This window comes from Harpegnathos saltator, unplaced genomic scaffold, assembly GCF_003227715.2.
Source record: "Harpegnathos saltator strain DR-91 unplaced genomic scaffold, Hsal_v8.6 scaffold844, whole genome shotgun sequence".
Lineage (NCBI taxonomy): Eukaryota > Metazoa > Arthropoda > Insecta > Hymenoptera > Formicidae > Harpegnathos > Harpegnathos saltator.
In genome coordinates, this window is record NW_020230698.1 from 2,093,530 (window position 1) to 2,118,377 (window position 24,848).

Sequence of the window (24,848 nt, forward strand, 5' to 3'; positions counted from 1 at the left end):
CATCGCGCCGGATATCGGAAAATGTACGCGAGATGTTCGCCATCGTGAAGGCATTGTTCACCGTGGCGGGCGATCTCTCGTTTGAACTTTGACAGATTATCGTTCTGAGAATCGCCGCGCGCGAGTCACAAACGTCCTTCCGCATTCTCAGCGATTACTTTCGTCATAAAGTTTGGCGTTCTTCGCACGGCATGTTGTACAACTCGCAGAAGCGATTCTGTTACTCATCGCGTCGAAGCTTATCGTGGTCGAATAAAATAAAAAGCGGCGAAATTACCGCATATATAAAACAACTCGGTTAGTGTGACTGAATTTTCCATCTGCTGAGGAAGAATGAGAGTCGACGAATGGAAATTTCGGCTATGCAAATGGAGAAATTGCCTGTAGGAAATTTCCGGTCGATCAATTATGGAAATTTGCAAAAGTGACCATTTTGGACACAAATGTCGCGTGCAAAGAACTTGACGGCGCAGAAACATTTTTTGTCTCGATGATTTTTATCCAACGATGCATTTTTCTCTTACTATAATACAATAATAACATTCTCTGTAATATAAATTTGGACAAACTACTCTGCGGACGATCGTGAAATTTGCCCAGGAACAATAACGCTTCTAACGTCTAAGGGTAAAAAATTAGAGAAAACGTACGTTGCGTTATACTTTTGCTTTCATCTCGATTGAGTTTTAACACAGTCGAACATTCAGAGGAATTTGTCGGCCCGCGGTAATAAATCATGACCTCTCGTCACGAATTTCCCCGTGGTCAGTTACACGAGCTGAGGTTTCCTTTTTCCGGCCAAGAGCGATTTCGATTTTCCTCCTAATCCCTCCGCGATTTTCAGCTGCGTTTAAACTCAATCGAGATGAAAGCAAAAGTACAACGCTACGTACGAGCGCCGTTTTTTTTTCTAATTCTTCACCCGTAGACGTTAGAAGCGTTATTGTTCCTGGGCAAATGTCACGATCGTCCGCAGAGTAGTTTGTCCAAATTTATATTGCAGAGAAAGTTGTTACTGGTAGCAGGAGAAAAATGCATTGTTAGATAAAATCGTGCAGCTTGACGACCTACGCCTGCGGAATACGGAACCGCTCGCGCAAGATGGACGGGCTTACAACTCGAGAAACTACCGACTGTGATTCGTGACGACAATATATGCCGCGCACTTCCAGGCATTTACGTGCGTGTACGCATTTCCTTCCGTCTAAATTTACAATTTACGGGGTCGGAGCGGAGGTTAAGTGGTGACTGGGCCGCGACTTTACGCAGAAAACGCGCGGCCGGTCGCGTGGCCCGCCCGCGAGGAAAAGAGAAGCGCAGCGGCGGAGGGGGAGCGGAGGAACGGAGCGAGCGCGGCGAGTGCGGGACGTCCTGCTTAATTAATGAGTCAAACGCGATCATAGCTTCTCGCTGGAATCGCGCGCGTTTTCCGCCGAAAAGCGGGGCGCGCGCGCGCGCGATACGCACGCCGCGGTCGCGTGTGTGTGACGAATCCATCCACACCGTTTTCTGCAAGATTGACACATAGGACTCGTTACTTATGGAAATTAGTCTAATTTCGTGTCGCGGCCTGGCCATTACGTGCTCATAGTCACGCATCAACGCGTAATGCCCATCATCATGGCCGATAATCACTTCGATGGAAACACAAGAGGAGAATCGCGGGAATTGCGCGCAACGGCGAACACGTGCACCGCGCCGCGCCGCGGAATGGAAAACGAGAGAGAGAGAGATAGAGAGAGATAGATAGATAGATAGAGAGAGAGAGAGAGAGAGAGAGAGAGAGGGAGAGAGAGAGAGAGAGAGAGAGAGGGAGAGAGAGAGAGAGAGAGAAAGAGAGAGAGAGAGAGAGAGAGAGGGATCGTTTCTTTCAAGGCGAGGCTCAAAATTGTGCAACGGGTGATGTGTATCGGGTACACGTGTACCCGTCCGCGGCCACATATCCGTTCCGATGTTCCCGGCGACGCGAAAAGAGAGGAAGATTTATTTGTGCGTAATCGAAGCCTGGTTTTCGCTAACGACGATCGTTAATATCGCGGCTGTGTGTTGTTGCGCGCATATAAATGCAGCGTGCGATGGTAATGCGTTACGTGACAAATACACGTACACAGAATACAGAGCGTTTATTACGCTTCACTCGTCGACGGACGAACGAACGAGCGGACTCGGCTAAAGCCGGGTGTACACTGAGCGAACGAACAGCGAACGCGAATGTTCACAAGTTCGCGTTCGCGTTCCGTTTATCTCCTTTCGGCTCGCCAAGTCGGGAAGAGATGGACAAACGTGAGTATGAACATTCGCTGTTCGCTGCTCGTTCATTCAGCTTGACGCAACTCGAAAATCATCCAACGTGACTCCGAGACACCCACGTGTCGGATGCGTCGGCTCGGCTCCATAAGTACCTTTTTATCTTGGATTTGTGCTTTGAACCGGAAATGCTTAACCAAGCGGTCAGAAATGATCGGTATGCACAGTTTCTCGTAAAAATTATTCAGATTTATATAGCGGTGCATTTTATACGTTTAATCGGCCGAGAAAAAAAACTGGGAAGGTAAATGAACACTTTTGCACCTGAAAGGCAATAACAAGACTCGCGGATGATCTCTAATCAGATTTAACCCATCAGTGCTCGCAAACTAAGCAGATCTCTCCTCCGTTAATTCCTCGACACCTTTGATATCAAAAATGGCGATTGATGTGGCAAAGGTCCCGCAGTTTTAGGCGGGACGCGTTAGGCGTTTGGACGGATCTTGTCCGCGCGATATCACGGCGAGGAAACAATCGACTCTGTGTCGTATCCTTTCCTAAGGCGATCCCTCATTGATAATGAGCCCATGCGGAAAAATGGAGGCGAAAATTGTGACGACAGCGGAACGTAACGACACGTAATCCCGTGTACGAACGCGATTTTAGGAATTCATGGAGGCACTTGATTATTCACTTCCGCCGTGCGCACGTGATCAAATAATGCCATATATGTCCGTATTACGCGGTCGAAATCTGTCGAGGCGGCCCGCTTGAGGTTCTCGCGCGCGCGCGCGCGCGACCATCAGTAGCGTTCGTCACCCTAATCGTAAAATATGCGGGGCTTACTGAGAATTTTACTTCGAGTAAGACCCTTCCGGATGATATGATAATAATAATAATTTACGCTTCCCCCCCCCCCCCGATCCGTACACGGAGAAAAATATCAGAAATATCCGATTGTTAATTTTGTTATCCGATCAAATATCCGATTAAATACACCGGATATTTGATCGGATAATGAAATTAACAATCGGATATTTCGGATATTTTTCTCAGTGTATCAAGGCTTCCGATCGTAACGGTGTCATAAGCGTCGCTTATGTCACGTTTAAGACTATTTACATATTTGGCATGGCGCTCTGGATTGCGTGATGAATCACGACATTAATTCTGGAAGAATCGCGCGAGATTTTGAGTCATTAACGAAGCCACTGGTGAGGCGACCTGTCGCAGTCGCAGGCGCTATATTTAACACTCCACATTCCCTCTCTCTCTCTCTCTCTCTCTCTCGCGCGCGCGCGCGCTTGCCGAAATCTTCAATAAAGAAAGGAAGAAAAAAGAAACAAGGGTTGCTGCATATTTAATTATAGGAAAAGAACCAACAAGAGCTTGCGAATAGGAATGTACCGCGATCCTAGTTTAAACCCTTTGCTCTTGAACTTTTCATAAGAAATGTCAGAAGAGCGGTTCGGACAGTTCCCCAGTAGAGGATCTTTCGTGCAACATATGGGAAAGGTCTTTTCTTCACGTTTCCTTTCCACTATTGCGCGCTACTTCAGCCGATCGGCAACGAATTTCACGGCCAGACGTTAATATGTACAAAGGTGTCCGGGTTTAAGCATTTAGGTATCCGAGGGCTTGGTGTGCCTTGGAGTTAGAATTCGTTAAGCTGAGTATTCGCGGCATTTCGCAAGCTGCGGACAAGCTTAGCTCCACTCAGTGACGAATCGGCGAACACCGGCGTAAACGGCAACAGGCTAGATCACCGATCGCGCCTCGTGGTGTCCGCCGATGGAGTTCGTTGTACTCGCTCGGGCACGGTAATCTCGGCGAGGAGCGCGCGAGGATCGCGAGGTAGCAACCGGTTGGGATTTCGCGCGCGGCATTACGCGAGCGAGCGCATTCGGAGCGCGTACGGGCGCGCGCGCTGAAAAAGCGGCGTTTGGCCGGCTGAAAGTGGAAAGGGCGGGGGGCAATTTTTCGAAAGAGGCAATTATCGATTGGTGTGGTCCCCGCGATGGCGACGGTTGCAAGAAGAAGCGGATAGAGACATCGGCCACATTCCACGGGTACGAAAGGCACGTCGGGACCCGATAGAGGGCCGCGTCTCTCTCTTTTGCTCTCCCTTTATCTCATTTCTCCTTCGCTTTTCGTTCGCCCCTCTCGCGCGTCTTTCGCCCGTACTGCTTGAAATTTCGACCATGTGGAGACCACCCAGAGCCCATTCCCGTCGTCTCGTATGCAATTTATCTTGTATCGATGTTCAATGTTCGGGTATGCCGGACGACAAAAGTCGACGAGGACAGAAGAATTGAAATAGCGAGGTAGCAGTGAAAACAAGGATCAGGTCAAAGCTGTCTCATGATATTTTGCGACAAATCTGTTCAACGTTCAAGTAGAACGTGCGTCTACCTCTAGATGGGATCTTCTACCGGATGAAGTTAAGACGGAAGACTTCAAGCGGTGCTTCTGACAGGGAGACGAATCGAATGGGAGAAGTTCAGCAAGCTACAAAATCGGGAACTGCGCAGATTGCGAATTTCGGACAGTGCGATGTCGTTTCCTTCTTGCACAGTGTGCAAATTAATTTTGTTCATTCGTCGCATCGGGTTACGTAATAAATTCTTTTGGATCTTTCAGGTATAACAAAGGTACAACAAAGTGGTTACATTTTCATGCCGCTAAAATTTTTCTCTAAATTTTTCCTTCTTCTTCTCTTTCTCCCTTCCCTCTTCGTGCCTTGTTTATTATCCTGTGTGTGCGCGCCAAAGGGATATCTTTCCCATTTAAATAAATGAAGAAATAAGCGCAATTGTCTCCTCGTTTTACTTGAAAAATCCAAGATTGCTCGTCGCACAACCCAACGATACGATACGATCGTCCGCAATTATTGCAATGCCGAAGACAAAAGGCACAAACTGTCGCCTCGGTCATGCGATACGCTTCTTCGCTTCGCACCGCGTACGTCGCGAGAGGGAGCGCGGCTTACCGGTCTGAAGGCGGCGGGCAGACTTGAAAATTTCTCGAAGCGCGATGTCAGCGTTCATTTATTCCGGTGTTCAATCAACGGGCTCTCTCGTTCCCTCTCTCCCCTTCTCTCCGTCACTCTTGCTCGTTGGGATAGGTGCACGCTGTCTTTGCGCGATCATCGACGACGACACGAGCATTCGGCGCGTGTCGACGAGTTGCGCGAGGCCGCGAGATCAGCGACATGCCATGTGAGGTTTTCGGCAGTGCGACGGTCGGCCGCTGGGAAACTCCGGGCTCCCGAAGATAAATCGAGGTCTCTTGGCTGCGCATCCGCGAGTCAACGTCAAGACGTCAAGACGATGCGCGACGTGCAAAACAAAAGGGTGCGCGCGACACGTTACCGATACATCAGAGTACAAACTCGCGTCGACTTTTGCTCTCACCATAGTCATCGGGAAGCCCCATATTTGTTATTTGTTACGATTGCGAGACAAATCGATCATCCATCATCGCGTAATTACTTTCTGTCGGTGTCCTGTCGGAGACGCGGCGCTCGCGTGATGATGCAACTTCACGACCCGCTATTGTGAACTCCATTTGTTTATGTAGCAAAGGCAAGGATTTTTTTCCCGCGCTTACGACCGAGCGCGTCTTCTCTCGACTGCGACGCGAATTTTTAGAATCGAGACTATTCACCGGCACCCTCCCTTCCTCCGTCTCCCTCGCCCTCGCTCTTTCTCTCTCGGTCTCTCTCCCGACCGACGATTATTTATCTCCGGTGATCAATTCGCATGGTAATGCGAAGTTCATCATATATAGATTGCACGAGAATCAATCGATTGTACCAGCGAGTTCGAGTGTGTACCGCGTAAAATACGCGCGCGGTCGATTAAACCGGGGATCAACCGTCCACGATACTTCTCGCTGACGTTCGACGCACGTCGAGTGCACCGAGCGGTCGATAAAATTTCCACAAATAACAAGACAGAAGAGCAAGAGGGAACATACTCGTACAAGATCAGGGACCATCGTGCGTCTTCGAAATGTCACAGGACTCGCCACAGGCGGAGCGCGTCGACGAGAGAGATCCTCTCCGAGGGGTCCTTGATTTCGTAATTAAACCGCGTGGCCACGTGTATAGAAGAGATCCATCACCGCGATCGCGGACAGCGATATTCATGACGATTGTCAATCACTAGCGCGCGCTTCGTGCGCTGAGACATTAAATAGGAAATTAAGAATCCCGTCTGGAGATTAAAGAAAACTCGCCATCTTCGAAGGTGGCCAGTCATCGGCGCGTTAATCTTTGTATGTAAATTCCACCGTGTTGTCTATGCTACCGATCTTTTGTCTCTCCTGACGCATGACGTTGCGCTCAATTCTCGCCGCTTCCATATACCGGTTATACAATGTAATGAAGCACAGACATCGCAACATCAGCCGGAAACATCAATCGACCGAGAGACTCTCAACCTGAACTGAAATTCGTTCTCGCACATTCAATCGCCTTATCTCGCTTTGGTTCCGGTCGAATTCGCCTGAAATTTTCCCGCTGGGCCTTGACTCTCGACACCACACTGTCGGCTTCAAGACAAACCGCTGGCCCGGCCCCGCGTGCTATTTCGGTTGATTTCAAGTACGTCGCGGGAGATGGATGCATCTCTAGGACCTAAAGTGCATCCGCGGTCACGATTGCCAGACATCGAATTACGGGGCGGTATTCGCATATACTTACACACCGATATCGCGAATCTCGCGCAATAAAGCCGCCAGCGAGAAAATAAAGCCGCGGCAAGACCGCAGATAAAGTATCGACTGCGAGCACGGGTCGATTTGTGAGTAATAAAAAATCCAACGGCACGCCAATTTCACACGCCATCATGCAACTCGACGTGTGATAATTTATATATCGATTTGCAAAACTGCACCTTTTAATTTTCACCAAATTGTTTCTGCAATTATTCTTTACTTGGTAACTTTTCTAAAATTATTTCCACCGCTTGTTCTCTTCTTCTCTTCTTCTTTTCTCTTTCGCATTAAATTATACATTATTTCTACTGCGTGTCCTATCTGTCCTCTGACACGCGATATGACACGAATATCGAATTCGTCCGTGCGTAACCGAAATGCGAATGACCTTACGGTTTCGCTCGGCGAGCGTGAATCAACCCTTAAGGTGCCGGTGCTTCCTCTAATCTCCGATTCCCACACGCCTTCGTCTTGTCTGGTTGTAACCGTCTGCTATTATTTTTAGCGCGTGATCGCGCCACGCCGTGCGAAGACGAGACGAAATGGGGGGACGAGAGGGAGACGTTTGTAAGACGGCTCTAATGCCGACCGGGTATATTAGATCATCCCGCGGGCTTGGCTTGCATAATTATCGGCTGTTTTGTCACTAAAGGCCGACTCGCAGTTACGTTGCACTTACCGCACCCTCGCGCGGCACTCATCAATATGGTATGCGCAAAAATTGATACCGTGTGCGTATGTGTGTGTCTGTTTTACAAAGCCCTTTAATAATTTGAAAATTTTCGCCTCATGCAATCGTAACGTACGATCGCAGAATTGCTGCGGTTCGGATCAGCAAGACCGAGAAATCAAAATACAAAAAAAAATGTCAAGTTTAAGTAAACTGCACGCTGACACGTCTCACGATATGCTCGAACGTAATTAATTGATAAGGTTCATCGATTCAGAAGCGTGTAAGCGCCGTGACACATGTGGAAACTCCTGCTAACGATCGTTGAACATCGTCGCTCTCTCTCTCTCTCTCTCCCTCTCTCTCCCTCTCTCTCTCTCTCTCTCTCTCTCTCAACTTCTCCCTCTCGAAAGCCTCGCCGGTAAGTTACGAGGAAAGATCCTTCACTATTCTAAGCGGGTAACTACAGCGCGCGCGCGCGCGCTATGAGAGAGAACCTTGCCAGGATTTTCCAATTGTGTCACGAGGCGACTGTACTTTTGTATCGACGAGTGCCGGACGAGACCGGCGCATTGAGCGAGCGAGAGAATATGTAGCGTAAAAAAAATTATATTGATCGCGATCGACCGATCGGCACTTTCGTCGGTCCAGAAGATCGATTGTCGATGGGGATTTTACGCTATATAAATGTGTCTCTTTTTGCGCGCTTCGATGTGCGATTGCGTCTATTGACACGTCTGCGACGTGTCTTTCGTATCGTCGAAACATTATTTATTGATTATAATTTAATAATTATATATTTCATACTTATTACAGCTACAATATAGATAATTAATATAATATAAATATATTTAACGATTATAGGTAATCATTTATTGATCGTTGCAACTGGTCGGCTGCGACACTCAGCAATCGCGGTAAGCAAGTCGACCGGCGATTTCTTCGATCGAAAACAGTTCGTGTCGAGTCCGCGAAAACCGCGCGATGTAGATCCGCGCATTGCGTGACGCGCGCAACATCGCGGATTTGAAGCTTCATGGTGCTTCGCGGTGAGTAACGACGAGTTCATCACGCTACTCATCGAGCTTTCGGCGAACCGCTGAAAAAGCGGAGGGAAAACAGCTGACTCTCGCGAAATCAGAGAGTCTTGGGAAGTTTCGGCCCACCCGGACGGTCACAGTGTTCTTCCGCGCGTCAGCTCCGCAGCTCGCGGCGCTCGCGGGGATTCCTCCGTGTTGCGGCGTCTTCAACTACCCATCGGCGACTTCGCGTCGAATCAGGACGCGACTTCATATACGGCGCGGCCGTGCATATAATACATACACGCGGTATCGCCTCATTCGATCTCGTGGGTTTCCAGTTTCGATGGTGCATTTCAATTGGTACCGTGACGTGTGCCTCGCGGCGCCTTGAATACAGAAAGCGCGGATATCTGCGCGATGTGCGTACGCCGGGCGATCGTTAGCGGGGAATGCGTGTGCCGAGTCGAGCGGAGGAACGAGGGAAAACTCGCGGACGAGACGCCGCGCGGACGCGGATTTTCGCGAAAGTGGAGCGACACTCGGTCTGCAACAGGGTGCGTCTGCGAGCGCGAGATGTTGCGCCACATTGTGACTTCTCCGTCTCGACTTTCTCACGAGAGCGAGCGACGGCGAGAGAAGGTCGCCCGAGCTTGTCACGTTGTCGCTCTACCGACAACAGCGAGGAACAACAGCGAGCTGCTGATCGAATTCAAGGCCATTGCCCGGCCGAATTCGCCGGTAATTCCCGAATTGCCCGAAATAGCCGGGTATTACCCGCGGGAGCGTGCGCGCGTCGTGTCGTAAGGACGATTTTTGTAAACAGATTATTGCGCTCACTCGTTGGACACGACTCAGTCTCGCTCACTCGCGATCTCGAGTGAGCGTACGCGATCGCGGCGACGCTGAAGAAGACCGCAAGTGACCTGTGCTCAATTATTCACGCGGAGGATGCGCGACGTTAGCCCGCCGCGCGGTTTCCGAGGGTCAATGCGAACGATATTCGTGGCGTCTCGATGACACCCTTACTTTTAGATTTACTTTCTGAGAAAGCGATCCTGGGGGTCAATTTCGGCCATCCGCCGCCCGGCTCTTCCGGGCGCACGCATCCGCCTGTTAACCGAATGACTTGCTGAAGTTTCTCTGAAGTACGAGGTCAACTCGTCGTAAGGACGTTTCGTCGTTCGAAGAAAGTTCATTAAGAAGAACGAAGTGTTGGTACTTCGAAGTTAACCAACCACACGTAATATTCGTCACCGAGATATACTTCACGAGCGGACGCCGTCGTCCGTCGAAATTAAGGATCTTTGCGTGAGGAAAGAATGATACAACGCTCCGAAGCTTTGAGGATCGCAGATCAAAGATTTCTTGCGCGAGCAGATGAAATTTATCGAGAAAAGGCAGAATGTAACATTCTAGGTTTCTTTCGCCATGTATTTTATACATCCCGCTGGGTTATTATTAATTATGAAGTCGACATGAATTATTAAGTCGACGAGTCTCGTATTATCGGATCACTGAGAGCATGATGCACATACTTTTTCATTTCATCTGTGAGTCCTGTCTGGGACGATCAGAAGACACGTCTTTGATCGTCTATTAGCGTACATTCGAAGCAAGTCTATCGAAAAAAAAAAAGAAAAACAGAGAAATAATATCTCAAAGTTAACCGCAGATCTTATCAGTCAGCAAGAGATATCTTTCGCAGTCGGAAGGCACCATCCGCCGAAATAAAAAAAATTTTCTGGGAAACCACGATAAGAAGCGCGATACGACATCCTAAAATCCCCTCTCTACCAAGTGTTTTGTATTTAATTAATAATCTACCGGATAAAATGAATAAAATTATTACTCGGCTAATTATTTACAACCAAAAGCCGGCAAGTCTTTCTCTCTCTCTCTCTCTCTCTCTCTCTCTCTCTCTCTCTCTCTCTCTCGCATTACCGGGTCGCAGCGAGAATCTCATACACGTCGAGCTGCGTCGTAAGCGGTATAAACAAGCTGGCACGACGTGCGCTTTTTTTATCCGCGAGTCCGCAAGAGACGATGAAAGACACGCTTGATTAGCGTACATGCCGGTGAGCGCAGCGTTGGCGCATCTGCGAGAGGTCTACTGCCGCGTTTCCCGCCGCGCTGCGCCGGCGACGAAGAAGAAATGATCGGCGCATCAAGGCAAACGACTCGCGAGGAAAATTAAACGAGCAGTACGCGCGACTCGTACTCCCTAATGGTCGCGGCTCGCGACTCGACTTCGCAGTCGGACGCATGTACGATCCAACACACATCGACGACGTTTCGCGCGCGCTGCTCCTCGGCTCTCTCGTCTTATCGCGCGCGGCTCTGCTTTTCGTATCTGTCGCCTCGCACGCCCCTAATCGCTCTCATTATCGCCAGCATTCGATACGACAGCGATCGCGGCTGATCAACGAGCGGCCGTTCGCTCGCATTGCCGGCGCGCCGAGCGCTCTTCATTAAAACGCTATTAAATAATAACGCGGCTCGCGACCGATTACGTCGGAACGGCGGCGTCGCGCGCTGACCTTTCCGTAAAGTTTGACGTCAGTGCGGTGCCGCCCGCGACCAATGTTGCGTGATAGATCACGTTACCGGGCGGCGTGTTGGGTCCTGCCGCGACAATCGACATCGCCGATAATTCCAGGCTAGCAAAGCGGCTCGCCGTCGCGAGTGCGACGGAATGCGGCGGGGACGAACGTGCGGGTGAGAACGAGCGCGTCGATCGCGAGCTTTCGATTTCGCCGCGTGGGCGCCGAAGGGATTTCGCCGAGAAGCGCGAACCGTGACCGAGCGTGGCTCGCCGCCCACATCACGCACCGACGTCACGAACGACACACGTCACGACGTCTCTCGGATTTCAAGAATGCACCGGTCGACCGCCGCCGTTGCCGCGCTCTCGCTCCGTCGCGCCGCCGCCTGATAATTCGCTAACGGATGTAAGGCCGGGCCGCGATTCGTTATTGAGACAGGATGTGTATCGGTACACCGTGAGGGTATTTAGTAGCGCAGATAAGACGCAATATCGTGCCTAACGTAAACCCAGTTGGTATCGGTTACCGACGTCTATCTCGCGACGTAACGCACGTCACGCGGGGAGTAGCTGCCGTGCGTCGCGTCGTCGCGCGTACACGTACGCGCGTGATTCCGATTAGAATCCCCGCCGAGGATCGGCAGGAGCTGCGCTCTCCGAGGTTCCGTTTTTCGCCAGCCGGCGAATGCGGCTACACTGTCAAACTACCGCTGTAAACTGAAGTGTGTTACAATAACACGCTTGAAGCGTGTATTAAAGTATGTATCTCCACTTTAGACATACAAAATCAGCAAATTAAATTAACACATATATGTATGTTAAAAGAACATATTTATGTATGTGTTAAATACAATCGTTTTTATGTGTGCTAATGGTTAGGTGTATTAAGATAGCACACTTTCGGTGTGTTATGAAGGTATATTAAAATAACACACCTCAAGTGTGTTATGAAGGTGAATTGAGCAACATTGCAAATCCAAAAGTGTGTTATTTTGAAATGCACAAGCGTGTAAATGAATGAATCTTCTTTACACATTTCTTCCATTTTAAGTCACGCGTTATTTAACATATTACGTTTGAACATATAATAATGAATATAACATATAATTAATGATTTAGTCTGTAATAACATGAAAGCAAAGTTATTGTTGCATTAATTTGTTCAATAGATATAATACTTTTTTGAAGGCGAGTAATTGCCATTTTTGTCGATTTGTGTTTTTCTCACATGTATTTTTTTTTTAATACGCATATGTGTGTTCATTTAAACGTGTGTTAACAAAATTAGTGTGTTATCATGAACACAGTACTAGTGTGTTACGTGATTTGGTATGTTATCCAAGTGTGATATATCATCCAAGTGTATTCTCAGTGTATTTCGATTATCATTCTGTGTCTAAATAACACGTTCTGACGTGTGTCACGGGATTGTTGAGGAAAAGTAACACGTTTCTGTAGTGTGTTACACGGTGTGTTACAGATAAGTGTGCTATTAAAACACACTTTTATCACAGAAAACGAATTATTTTGACGCACTTAGTGCCTTAACGCCAGCTAATGTGTCAAAATAACACTGTAAAACTAGGCATCGGAATATGTGTGTTAAAATTGAGTGTTAGTGTTAAGTGCGTTAAGTGCGTCAAAATAATTCGTTTTCTGTGACAAAAGTATATTTTAATAGCACACTTATCTGTAACACACCATGTAACACACTACAGAAACGTGTTACTTTTCCTCAACAATCCCGTGACACACGTCAGAACGTGTTATTTAGACACAGAATGATAATTGAAATACACTGAGAACACACTTGGATGATATATTGGATAACACACCAAGTCACGTAACACACTAGTAATGTGTTCATGATAACACACTAATTTTGTTAACACACGGTTAGATGAACACACATAGTGTATTAAAAAAAAAATACATGTGAGAAAAACACAAATCGGCAATTACTCGCCTTCAAAAAATTATTGTATCTATTGAACAAATTAATGCAAATTATTTTAATTAATCAATTTAATTAATTTAATTAATTTATTGCAAATCTAAGTGTGTTATTTTGAAACGTACAAACATATAAATGACTGAATCTCTTTTTACACATTTTTCACAGTTATTTAATACGTTTAATATGTTCAAACGTATATGTTTAAACGTAACATGTTAAATAACGCGTGACTTAAAACGGAAGAAATGTGTAAAAAAGGATTCACTCATTTACACGCTTGCGCATTTCAAAATAACACACTTGGATTTGCAATGTTGCTCAATTCACCTTCATAACACATTGCACATAACACTTGGGGTATGTTATTTTGATATACCTTCATAACACATTTGAGGTGTGTTATTTTAATATACTTTCATAACACACTGAAAGCGTGTTATTTTAATACACCTGACCATTAACACACATACAAACGATTACATTTAACACATGCATGAATATGTTCTTTTAACGTACATATATATGTGTTAATTTAATTTGCTGATTTTGTATGTCTAAAGTGGAGACATACTTTTAACACGCTTCAAGCATGTTATTGTAACACACTTGTGTAATGATAAGTCGCGATGCTCGCGCGAAGCCGTGCGTTACGTCCCGCTAGACGTGGACTCTCCAGAGAGATAAGCATCTCCGTGAGGCCGCGGTGTGACTCACCTTATCCTGCCAGGCGGCTTTATCGAGGAAGTTCGATCTGCAACAGAAAAGAGACAGGCATTTGTTAATTCCTTCGTGAAGTTCCACGATGAAGAGACGAGAGATTTATCGTCACGTCGTGTCGTCCCTCGACTCGCCGGACACTCTTATCGTGTCCCTCGCGTCCCGGGGATGAAGCGCCCGGGACGATTTTCCGGGTGCGAACGAGACGATAAGCTGTCGATCGGCTCGCTTTTTCCCCGCAGGACCGAGCCGCGTCCATGCGATTACGTAGGTTCAACAGGATATTCTTTCGGAATATCCCCTATGTGCGTGTACGTGTATTTATCCTGCGGTCACTTCGTTACTCCGTAAGTCAGATTTACCGCTGCTGTAATAGTCGCTTGGCGGAAGAAAAAAAGTAGTCATCCTTCAAGTATGCGGGTATTGTTTCTTAATAACACGCTTTGAATCATGCTCGGCTCGGTAGATGGGACTGCGAGATATATCGTATTCGATCGTTGCACGCCGCACAATGTGTTTATCTACGTAGGTATAATACGCGTACAATAAATACGGTATGTTCCAGCGTATATAAACCGCAACAAGTACACTCGTACTTCAACGTCGACTCGCTCGTTTCTTTCAAGCGAGTCTGTCTTGCCGCTTTCTTGTCACTAACCGAATCATTATCCTTAAGGAAACCATTGAAGAATGAAATAATCGATTGCTTCATTGATTCACGACGGAAAAAAAATTGAAAACCGCTAAATCTCCTCGCATCATTAATGTGGCTGTAACATTGTTCGAACGTTAGTCGGACGCTATAAAGTTGAAGAAAATTATGGAAAATCCCTATGAACATTCCCGAGTGCGAGGAAGACGGTGAGCTGCCGATCGTCTCGCTTTTTCCCGCAGGATCGGAGCTGTCGCTCGGCGTCACCTTTTTGTCGAGTTTCTTTCTCACGCGAGCCAGGTGGTCAGGTGGAGCGCGATACGAAGATACACCTCGCGGCCGAGATACTCTCGCCACCTCCGCGCGATATATCGCGCGATCAACGTCTTAAATGCGCGTCGCACCTGTCCCATCCAGCGATTTCTCCGTAATCGCCATAGATGTCTTCCGAGCGGAGCGACCAGTGTCGCGCTCGGTTTAAGGTTCGACACCAGTACGAGCGCGGTCGGCGTAAGCTGTGTATCATTCGTACTTCCCTGACGTCGCATACCAAGAAGCGAACTTCGTTCTTCTCGGACCGTCCGTCTCGGTATGCTAAACGCACACCGTGTCTCGAATGTCTCGATTTCGGCGCGGCGGAGACACGCACTGTCTCGGCATTCGGAAGCTGCGAAAAGTCGTCATGTCGGAATTCGAATACCGCGACGCGATATGATGAAGTACAATTTTTCCAAAGAGGTTGTTAGCGCAAACGATTGCGCTAATGCGATAATGCGACCAGTGCATTAATATCTACCCTTCCGAATACACTTTTGCAGACGAGTTAGGGAAGATATTAATGCGCTCGGCTGGACAAGATAATTTAAATATCCCGATAAAATTGCATCAAGTGTTTGTCAGCTCGAAAAAAAAAAAGCAAAATTATTCAATTTCGAGAGATTCCAATTCCAAATTTAATTTCGACTCGGTACTTATCTCAGACGAGAACTTTCCACTTGCTTGTTGACAGTCAAACTTCTTGCGACAATTTAATAGAAAATTTAATAGAAAAATGGCGAATTGGCAATTTGCCGTCTAACATTTCGGTCAGAAGTGCACTCGAATTTCGGTGTCACGATTTTTCAGGGAAATCTCTCGTTTTTCAAACGTCATTTTTTTCGGGGCACAATACGCTTCGGTGCGTATCGGTTCTCCCGCTTATCTCGCTCATACACGAGGGAGTTGCGACCTCTCTCTCGCGCTCGTCGCGGCGCAATTTTCATTCCGCGCCGCCGCAGCGTCTCCGCTCCTTTCTGCGCGCAGAATCCACACAAAGTACAAGTACCATTCTCACTCGACTTGCCTCGTGCTTAGAGCCGGTTGATGCGTCCTTCGATAATTCGCTCCTCGCTTCGTCGCACTTTCTCGCGCGCGTACCTCAGGTACCGGAGGAATTCACGAGCCGTGCGTATGCACAGGACACCCTGTGCATACGCGCGTTGTGATCACAGAACGTGGTCGGCACGTGGGTCGGGGCAGCCGGTGCACGTTCAAGCGTGCACTTGTCGCTCGCGAGGAGCTGGTATGTACAGATCATTTCCTCTGGATGATTCACTACCGTGCCGATGCCCTTCAGGGTCGAGACGCTGCATCTTCGCTTGGGGTCGGTGGATCGCACGATATCGCGTTACCCTCTTAGAGAATGCACCTGTGCAGCTCTCTCTCCCCCTCTCCCCCCCCCTCTCTCTCTCTCTCTCTCTCTCTCTCTCGTCTGTCTCTCTGTCGACTGCCGTCTCTGTCGCGAACGTTGCTTGCGTTTCGTTTGAAGTCAGCCCACAATAGCTGCCGACAACAACTCCGTTCCTAATCCAGGTGGTCGTCTCGGCTTCCTTTTCTTTCCGGTATTTATTTCGTTCACGATAAGCTTTGTGACGGGGGCCCTACGCATCTGAGAGTACCTGCCTTTTCGTCTCAACGCACGCGTCCTCGGTTAGCTCTTTTCATTCGCGTCGGCTTCTCGACTTAGGCGCACTCTCGACACGGGTCGCTATCGACTGACTTACGGCGTGAGGTCTCGACTTAAGGACGATCGTCGTTTGAGGCCCTGACACGTTTCGCCCGCTTGGTCAAATTTTCGAGCGTGGAGACGTGAAGGAGTTCTTCTCGTGACAAAAACACGCGTCCTTTATGTCTAAAATATTTTCCTTTTTCGTTAGTCTCCCAAGCGCGGGACACAATAGAGCCTAACGATACCCACGAACGACACCTTGTAGGCAAGTCAATCTGTGAAAGAATGGATTTCCATACGGAAGGAAAAACAATTCCTTTAGTATGATTGAATTTTCCGTTGCCTGGGAACCGAATGTAGGAGGAAGGGAAGTCGATTGTAGGAACAGAAAAATTAGTGTAGGAGGTTACATTATTATTACATTCAGTTACACAAATTGAGATACTTTTTTTTTTCATGCAGAAGAGAGTTGAAAGCCATGGATCTCGAGAGTAAGATAAAAATATCGATATGCTGAAACACCTACTTATAATTCTAGATATCTTTACTGTAACACGAATTTTTTATAATATCTTATTGTGTCGAGAAATTATTGTAACATCTCACGCTTTTATCATGCTTTACAGCTTATGCTTTAACCCTTTCACTGCTAAATTAACTTCCCTTGAGAAAATTATTGAAATATTTGGTAGTCCTACGTTTTTTGGATCGCTGATTACGAATCTAAAGTCAGATTTGCAAAATTCAAAAGGGCGGACTCAATATGGCGATCATGATGTACAAAATTAATGAAAATTCCAATTATTATTAAATAATGACCAAGTCGTAACAAGAACATATGATTCTGAGACGATGATCGAGCTGGAAAAAATTTATGTGGGAAAATGTTCAATACTGCAGATTTATGCTTACTAGAGATTAAACATTCATTTTTGAGTAAAATAATATTGATAGTATGGATAAGATGGAGATACAGAATGAAAAAACTAGGAAAATAGAGCTAAAAAGTGCAAAAAAATCAAATTTCGGCCGTTTTTGTAGAAATATTTGTTTATAAAAAAAATTCAACCAACAAAAAAATATTGAGAAAAATATATGTTTTTGTACAATATCAGAAAAATATTTGGTGAAAATTTCAGATCTTTACATTCAATACTCTCCGAGGAATCGATTTTCCCCTAAAAAAGCATTTCTTTCAACTTTGATTTGTTATAAATAATCACAAATGAATAATTGGGTATAAAAACCTATTGAAGTATGTTGAACAACTATTCAGTTGTCTGGGAAAACTCAAATCCCCGATTAGTTCTTCAAAATTATGTGATTTACAGCGCAAAATTGAATCAAGAAAAAGTGGGAAGTATACTTCCCACTAACTAAGTGAAAGGGTTAACAGCATTTGAGCTTTCAGCACGGAATATATGTATATTTATATTCTATAATTGTTTTAAATCTTCAAATTTGAAGGGCTACAAATAAGAACGTTCAGAGTTAGGCGCGAGTCTCAGCATTGGTACTTTTATCTCAAGAGCCGAAGAAAGTCATCAAACGCCGACGCCGTTGGACGCTTATTATGTGCCCACTGCGTTCGAAGAGTCAACACGAGAGAACTTGGATTACAATATCTCTCGTAGCGGTTAATATTTAATCTTTAATTATGTTACCGATATAAGGCCGGCCAGTTTGTTATCGCCGGAGATCACTTTACTCGGTCGTCTGTTATAGCTATCCGTTTCGATGTAAACGCAAACAAACTAAGGAGGCCGCATACCAACGGCCAAGGGAGAGACAGAAAGAGAGAGAGGCAGAGAGAGAGAGAGAGAGAGAGAGAGAGAGAGAGAGGCAGAGGGAGAGAGAGAGGGAAAGGGAGAGTCATGCGATGCGTTCCAGCCGCGTTCATTCACGTATTCGCTCATGCGGCTTTTTGCGCCGCGCGAGCGCGCCTTCGCTTATTTAAATAAACGCGCATTCTCAGGTGAAGGCGAGCTTTTTTCTCTCTGCCGGCTCGCCGTCGGTCTGTACGGCGGCGCGTCCGGCGACCCACAAATTCACATCGCACAATCGAAACATGCGTTTAATAAGCGAGGCCTACCGAGCGAAGCGGAGGGTACGTTTCCGAGAAGGATAGAAAAATCGATCACGAGACTTTCCTAGGAACTCTTTGAGCCGCTCCGAACTACTTTCATTATCTGACGGGTCGGCTCCGTCTAATAGACGTATCCAAATTAAGTGATGCACACTCGGCCGGAGGAAGCCGTGGTATTTCCGGAATACACCGCCGAGTGGGTGGCGTTTTTCGGCGGCGTTCGTTCTCGCCTCGTCACACACGCGATCCTCCTTCTCCTCGTGCAAGAGAGAGAGAGAGAGAGAGCGAGAGAGAGAGAGAGAGAGAGAGAGAGAGAGAGAGAGAGAGCGAGAGAGCGAGTATACTTGAAAGAGGATTGAGCGCGCGCATAGGATCGCCGAGACTGTTCGTTGAATCATCGCGTCTCGCTTCCAGGAATGCTCCATTCATCTCGGAGCAATGTCTTCGTAAAGGACGCGCGAACCGAAGGTCTCGCGGAATCGACGAACCTGCTCGCGGAAGGAGCACGTCCTGACCCCATTCCGCGCGCGGTCGCGTCTCTGAGGACGCAACTTTCCTAATAACAGTTCGGCATGTCTGGGAGAACGTCGATTTGCTTAGAGCGCCGGCCCGGCGTGGCATAAACGTCAAGTCATCGTCTGTCCTGCGTCATCTCTCGTATAGTTTTATTTCCGGCCAATTTCGACGGCTCGACTCGGTAGCGTCGACCGCACAATTTATTTTAAACGACAGATTCGTTGTGATTCTTTTGGAAGTCTGGAAGTCGAGATGGAGTTATCGGCTTGCGTAACAAGCAATATCGAATTCTTCCGATGAAGTGAAGCGATCATATTTATATGTTATTATAATCTTCAAAGCTGCGTTCAAAAGAATTATTTCGCTCAAATAATCGCAATGTCCTTTGCTCCCGCCGAAGAGTTTCCTTTCATTCCAATCCATGTGACAGATTATCACGAGAGAAGACTAATCGCCTAATAGTTAATTATTTTATTATTTAATGCTCGTGATTCGCGCGCACACTATCAATCCGTACAATTGACGAAGAAAACGGAGAGATTTCGGTAAGAGTCGTGTGCGCAATTATTACCTGCATTACTCAATGCGTATTTTGACTGTGTGCGTACGCTCGCAGATTCACAGATTACACATGGCGCGAAGGTACGGGTTTTCCCTGTTTTGTACCGTTTAGTCACGTGGACTCATTCACGCTGACGTGATGTACTATTTTCGCCGGTTAGCCGACTGCTCCCCCTGCTGGGGACAGATTTTCGGTCCGCCTCAATGGAGCCTGAGCAAACTCGATTACGTGTCGGGGAATGTCTGTTCCGGAGAATGCTCGGCCGAGTGCGCAAGTTCAACGAGAGATTAAACAGCAGGTAACGTTTCCGCGGATTTGCACCTGCGTCACAGGGAGTGCCGAGAGTTCCCGGCGGTGAGCGTTACGTGAGCCCGCCTCTCGGTAATCGGCCGATGTAACGCAGCAGGAAGTGAGGTCGAAAATTCGGCCGCGCCGCGCCGCGCCGCGCCGCGCCGCGCCGCGTCGGGGCCGGACGGCGCCTCGTCTTGAATCACTGCGAGTGAATTCCTCCGACAACGGCGACCCGACCGACTGCCCGGCGGAACACCGTCCGATTTCGTGCGTTTAGTCACGATCCTCGGGCGCGTTCCTCGGGAAACTTACGCAATATCGAGTCCCGTTACGCGGCGTCTCGTGTCTCCTCCTTCGCGCCGTTTCTCACGCAAACGCTTTTCACATTCGTGCAACCGACCGGTCGGTCGGGCTAGTCATGCCGCGGATATGGACGTTTCGCGCGTGACATTGCAAAATATCGCGCAAACCAAAAGCCCATGGATCGTATTCGGCACGCGTATCGAACGCTAAGTATGCCTCGCTGACTCTCGAGCTGGAACAGTGTTATACGTGACGCCCGTCACATAGGACGTAAGGAAAACGGAACTCGGGATTAGAAGGGCGTATTTAGCGTGCGTTATGCGCTCAGAATAGAAATCTATACGGTTACGTTATTATATTAACTGTGATATATATCTCTCTGCAAAAGCTTTTTATAATACCAGTTAAGCACAGGAAGGGCGATCCAGTTTTTGAAGAATGAATGAACGTGACCGGAAAATGCCGAGTTATGCAAGTTTTCACATATCAAGTTATTTTTAATTATATCTAAAGTGTAAAAAATATATACATATATATATATATATATATATGTGTGTGTATGTGTGTGTGTGAAGAGATTCAGAGGAGCGTGTTTAATTCGCAATGGCACGATTTCACGATATGATATCGTTGAGAGGAAATTATGCGCACGGTTACGATACATCATGAGGCTTCACTTTTTATTTATAAACGGGGAAGCACACCTTGATATATGCATAGATGCAACATGCGAGCTGGGTCTTTGCATAAGGCAGCCAGACGCGCCAGCGAGGCGCGATTATCATTCACCTGATTCACCTCGCCGCCGTAAACACGTCGTTCGCAGCGTTCGATCCGAGTACCGGGCATCACTTTCGAGGAATTTGCCTTCGACGTTTCGTCAAGGCCACTGCAGGTTTTACCGCGACCGAGTTCCAAGCCCGCTCGTAATTTCTAGATTAACGATCGTCAGCGTCGAAGGCGAAACGGACGAGTGCGTTTGTGCGGAGTACGCGCAGGACAGACGCACTACGTCTGTATCTACTTGCAGCGGCCGCAGCGGGACGGGCGCGGAGCGTCTGTATCTACTTGCAGCGGCCGCGCTGTGCGGAGTACGCGCACAAACGGACCGGTACTACTTATTATGCAATAATTACAGACAAAATACACAAACTCGTACGACAGCCTTGACACGTGTAATATTTTATATTATTCCTATTACAACTTTCTATACATTTTGCATAGTTTGTGTATTATTCTTAATACAGATTTCTTATATTAGTTTAGAGATTCCTTGAGAAGAATATATTAATATAATTGTATTAATATATAAGAATATATTAATGTATGGATATAATATTAAAATATAAAAAATATCGAGTTTTTTAATAAACTCGTAGAGAGATTCTTGCAGAAATCTCAGGATCGATAATTCCATCGTCGGGCGCAATTTTATTTGTTTCATTTTTTTATGACCTTTTGCAGGGAAAAAATTCAATGCATTATTGTACAAAATTATATCAAACTGTAAACAGATTTACTCTAAACTCTTCATAAAAGTTCCTACAAACTTATCGAACACACTGAACAGTTTCATATTGTCCTTTCCAAAAGAGTGAAATTGGACGTTTACGAAATGTCGGAAACAAATCCAAATGATGATCGCGATAATAATTCGGGAACCAAATCCAGCAATAATGATCATATATCGTAAAAATTATAATTCTTTTGAGAAACAATCGCTAATAATTAAATATATAGGATTAGTTTTGTGGGGTCCTTTCAACTGCTGAGCGTGTGAAGAGACACATGACCAAACATGTCTGCTAGTTTTGGTTTTCCTATAAATGTCTTTGACTTTTTTTTCTCTAAGGCGTCGTAGATAATGGGCATGAAATCTTCGCACTAGTCGTGTCAACGCGGAGCGCCGGGCTTTCTAAAATACTGGGGGGGCTGTTAAACAGGTAGAAACAGGCTTTCGAAAACAGTCAGTCACGCACGACGAAGCGATCGCAGAGTGTCGACTTGCGCGAGCGATTAGCATATTCGTATCGTTATTTTCGCGCAGCTATAATGCGCACGCACAGTAGGCTGATATCCTGCTAGAAGGATGTCGTCGTCTAAGGATACTTTCGAGATCGACCAAATCATCGAAACCGACCTCTGACGACACGCACGTTCGAGCGCACGGTCGATCAGAGTTTCTACGCTGAGTTTTTAAATAAATGAGCTGGCGTCAACGGATTTGCCGAAGATCGTCATTATGATATTTGTTACGCAAATCGTGTCCGACATTTGGAAGAAAGTGTTATGTAATGCTAATAAGGTTTATGTTTACACCGCGCGAAGGTCTGTATAATTTTGCTTGTTGGCGTCAACGTTTTTATTTATACCGCGCGCCATATGGCCTGCCGGATAAATGAGGATACTCTAAATTAGTTGCACGTCACGCTGAAACGAAGCGAGCTTAAGTCTCGCACTTGCCGAAACTGACACTAACTAGCTAGCTCGGATTATCCGAATTTTAAATAATCCTCGGGGCGATATGCAGCGACGATGAATTCCGGCAAACAACGTAAAAAAAAAAAAAAAAAAGAAATACGGGCCCCGATTGTGTTTCGTACGGATTATTTCGGTTTACCGGCCGCATTAGCGTGGCATTGCAGAGGGTCGTAGGAAAACTCGCGCGCGATTGCTGAGTCATTCCGCGACTCCGAGAAACGAACGAGAGAAGTTTCCCAGTAACCAGATCATCCGCCTCTTAAATCGAAAATATTAAATGCAATCAAGTGATTGTGGCTTATCATCGGCGTCATTATGCTATCATCGTGCGAAAGATCGCGCAAAATATAACTTGGCGGGAATAAATAGAAGCATCGCTTGTTATCCCACAACACGGGATATCCCGGGAAGACCTTGGAACGCTTCCGATGACGAATTTGTGTGTCGACGAATGTAACCGTGTGTCCCGCGCATATCATTACGGTCATTCTCTCGCCTGTCATTAGATTGATATTATTAGCGGAAAACATCCAAGACCTCGTGATAGATTAAAGCGGATCAAGTGGATGTTTCAATATGTGAAGCGCTCTCTCAAATAAATCCGCTAATACGGGTCTATCGTATTTATCGCATAAACATGCTTTATATTTTATACGTCGTCATCGGTTACGTAACAAACCTCGTATAAAATTGAAAGCCGCAATAAGTGCTGAAAGCGCATCATAATTACAAGTACATCAGACTTCTGTTTGTCAGATCTGCGCAATTATCAAGTTCTTTAAAACTAAAAAAAAAAACTCATCGGTCTTATTCCTGAGAAAATATTATAAATACCATAAAACTGATCCATAAGTTAAAAAGAAACATGGCACAATTAAGATGTTAAATGTTCAAGTTTTCCAAGAGAATCAACTTCGCCAAACACGTAAATTACCGAGTTATGACTTTATTTTCACGACGGGCAGATATTTGGGAGGGTCGCTCTATAATTGGGACATTTATCTTGTAACACAGTTCGCGTCATATAAAGAAAGACAACTCGACAATAAATATTTTGCGAAGTTGCGCAGCGCGGTTCAACGAAACTCCGCGCACTCCGCGATCGCGGCTCGCGATGCGAGCACGACCGAGCCGAGAAGGCGACGACAAGTGACTTTCTCCCTCATCGCACGCGTTTGCCCGGTGAGAATCACAGGTATCTCCACCTGTGTGACCTCTGACCCGCGTGTGCCGCTTCGTACGAAGCACTCACGCGTATCGATCTACCGTCCGAGCAATCGCGCGCCGCTATAAATCCGCGACCTTGCGGCTCACGTGACGCGCGGCGCGGCGCGGCGCGGCGCGGCGGCCGCGCAAGAGTTGGATAATACATTGGCTAAATCGCTACGTTCGCGGCGTCCGTGACGTAGAGCACGTTATCTCGCGTTACTGACCTGTTTTTCGTAACGGCCGAGCGCCGGCAGCCGAGGAACCGGTATTTCATAGAGTAGCTCGCGCGCTTATCGGCCGACTCGAAGTTTCGCACGATCTCGCGCGCACCCGCCAGAGTCTAACAACGCGTGTTTGAATGCATCGGCGAGTACGATCGCGCGAAGCGGAGACACGTAGCTGCTACCTGGAATCATCAGACTGCAGGCGGTCGCGTGCCACTCGTACATCTCGATCTAATCATCGCCTTTGACCTACATCTCGAGGAGAGATGTCCCGCGTGGGTTCGGTGGAAAATTCGTGTCTCGCAGTGAAGATGAAGTCGCGTGTTATTCTCTAATAATAGCAGCTTGTATTACCATACCAGCTTGTTCGGTTAGGATATGCTGTATATTAGAGATGTGCGAACTATTCGAATTCGAATCGAATCGAATCGAGTCTAATGTAATACGATTCGATTCGAATCCGAATCCCTATGATTCGAATTCGAATAATTCGAATAGGAATCAAATACATTATCGTTTGCGTGCATCAGCTACGGGCCATCTCAGCCTGTATGTTTGAACCTTTAACTTGTAATTAACTTAACTTATAATTAATAACTTAATTATAAATTACTTTAGTTAAATTAAATATATATTTTACTTTAAGATGATATTACAATATCA

General features: G+C 46.7%; 1 protein-coding gene across 2 annotated transcripts in view; it reads right to left on the minus strand.

Annotated features, from left to right (window-relative positions):
- Nucleotides 1-24,848, minus strand: part of LOC105188024 (uncharacterized) — a 64,525-nt gene that overhangs the window by 27,622 nt on the left and 12,055 nt on the right. For both annotated transcript variants that reach the window (XM_019843552.2, XM_025307256.1), the window contains exon 2: nt 13,872-13,908. The gene's annotated coding sequence lies outside the window, so the exon portion shown is untranslated. The remainder of the gene's footprint in view (nt 1-13,871; nt 13,909-24,848) is intronic.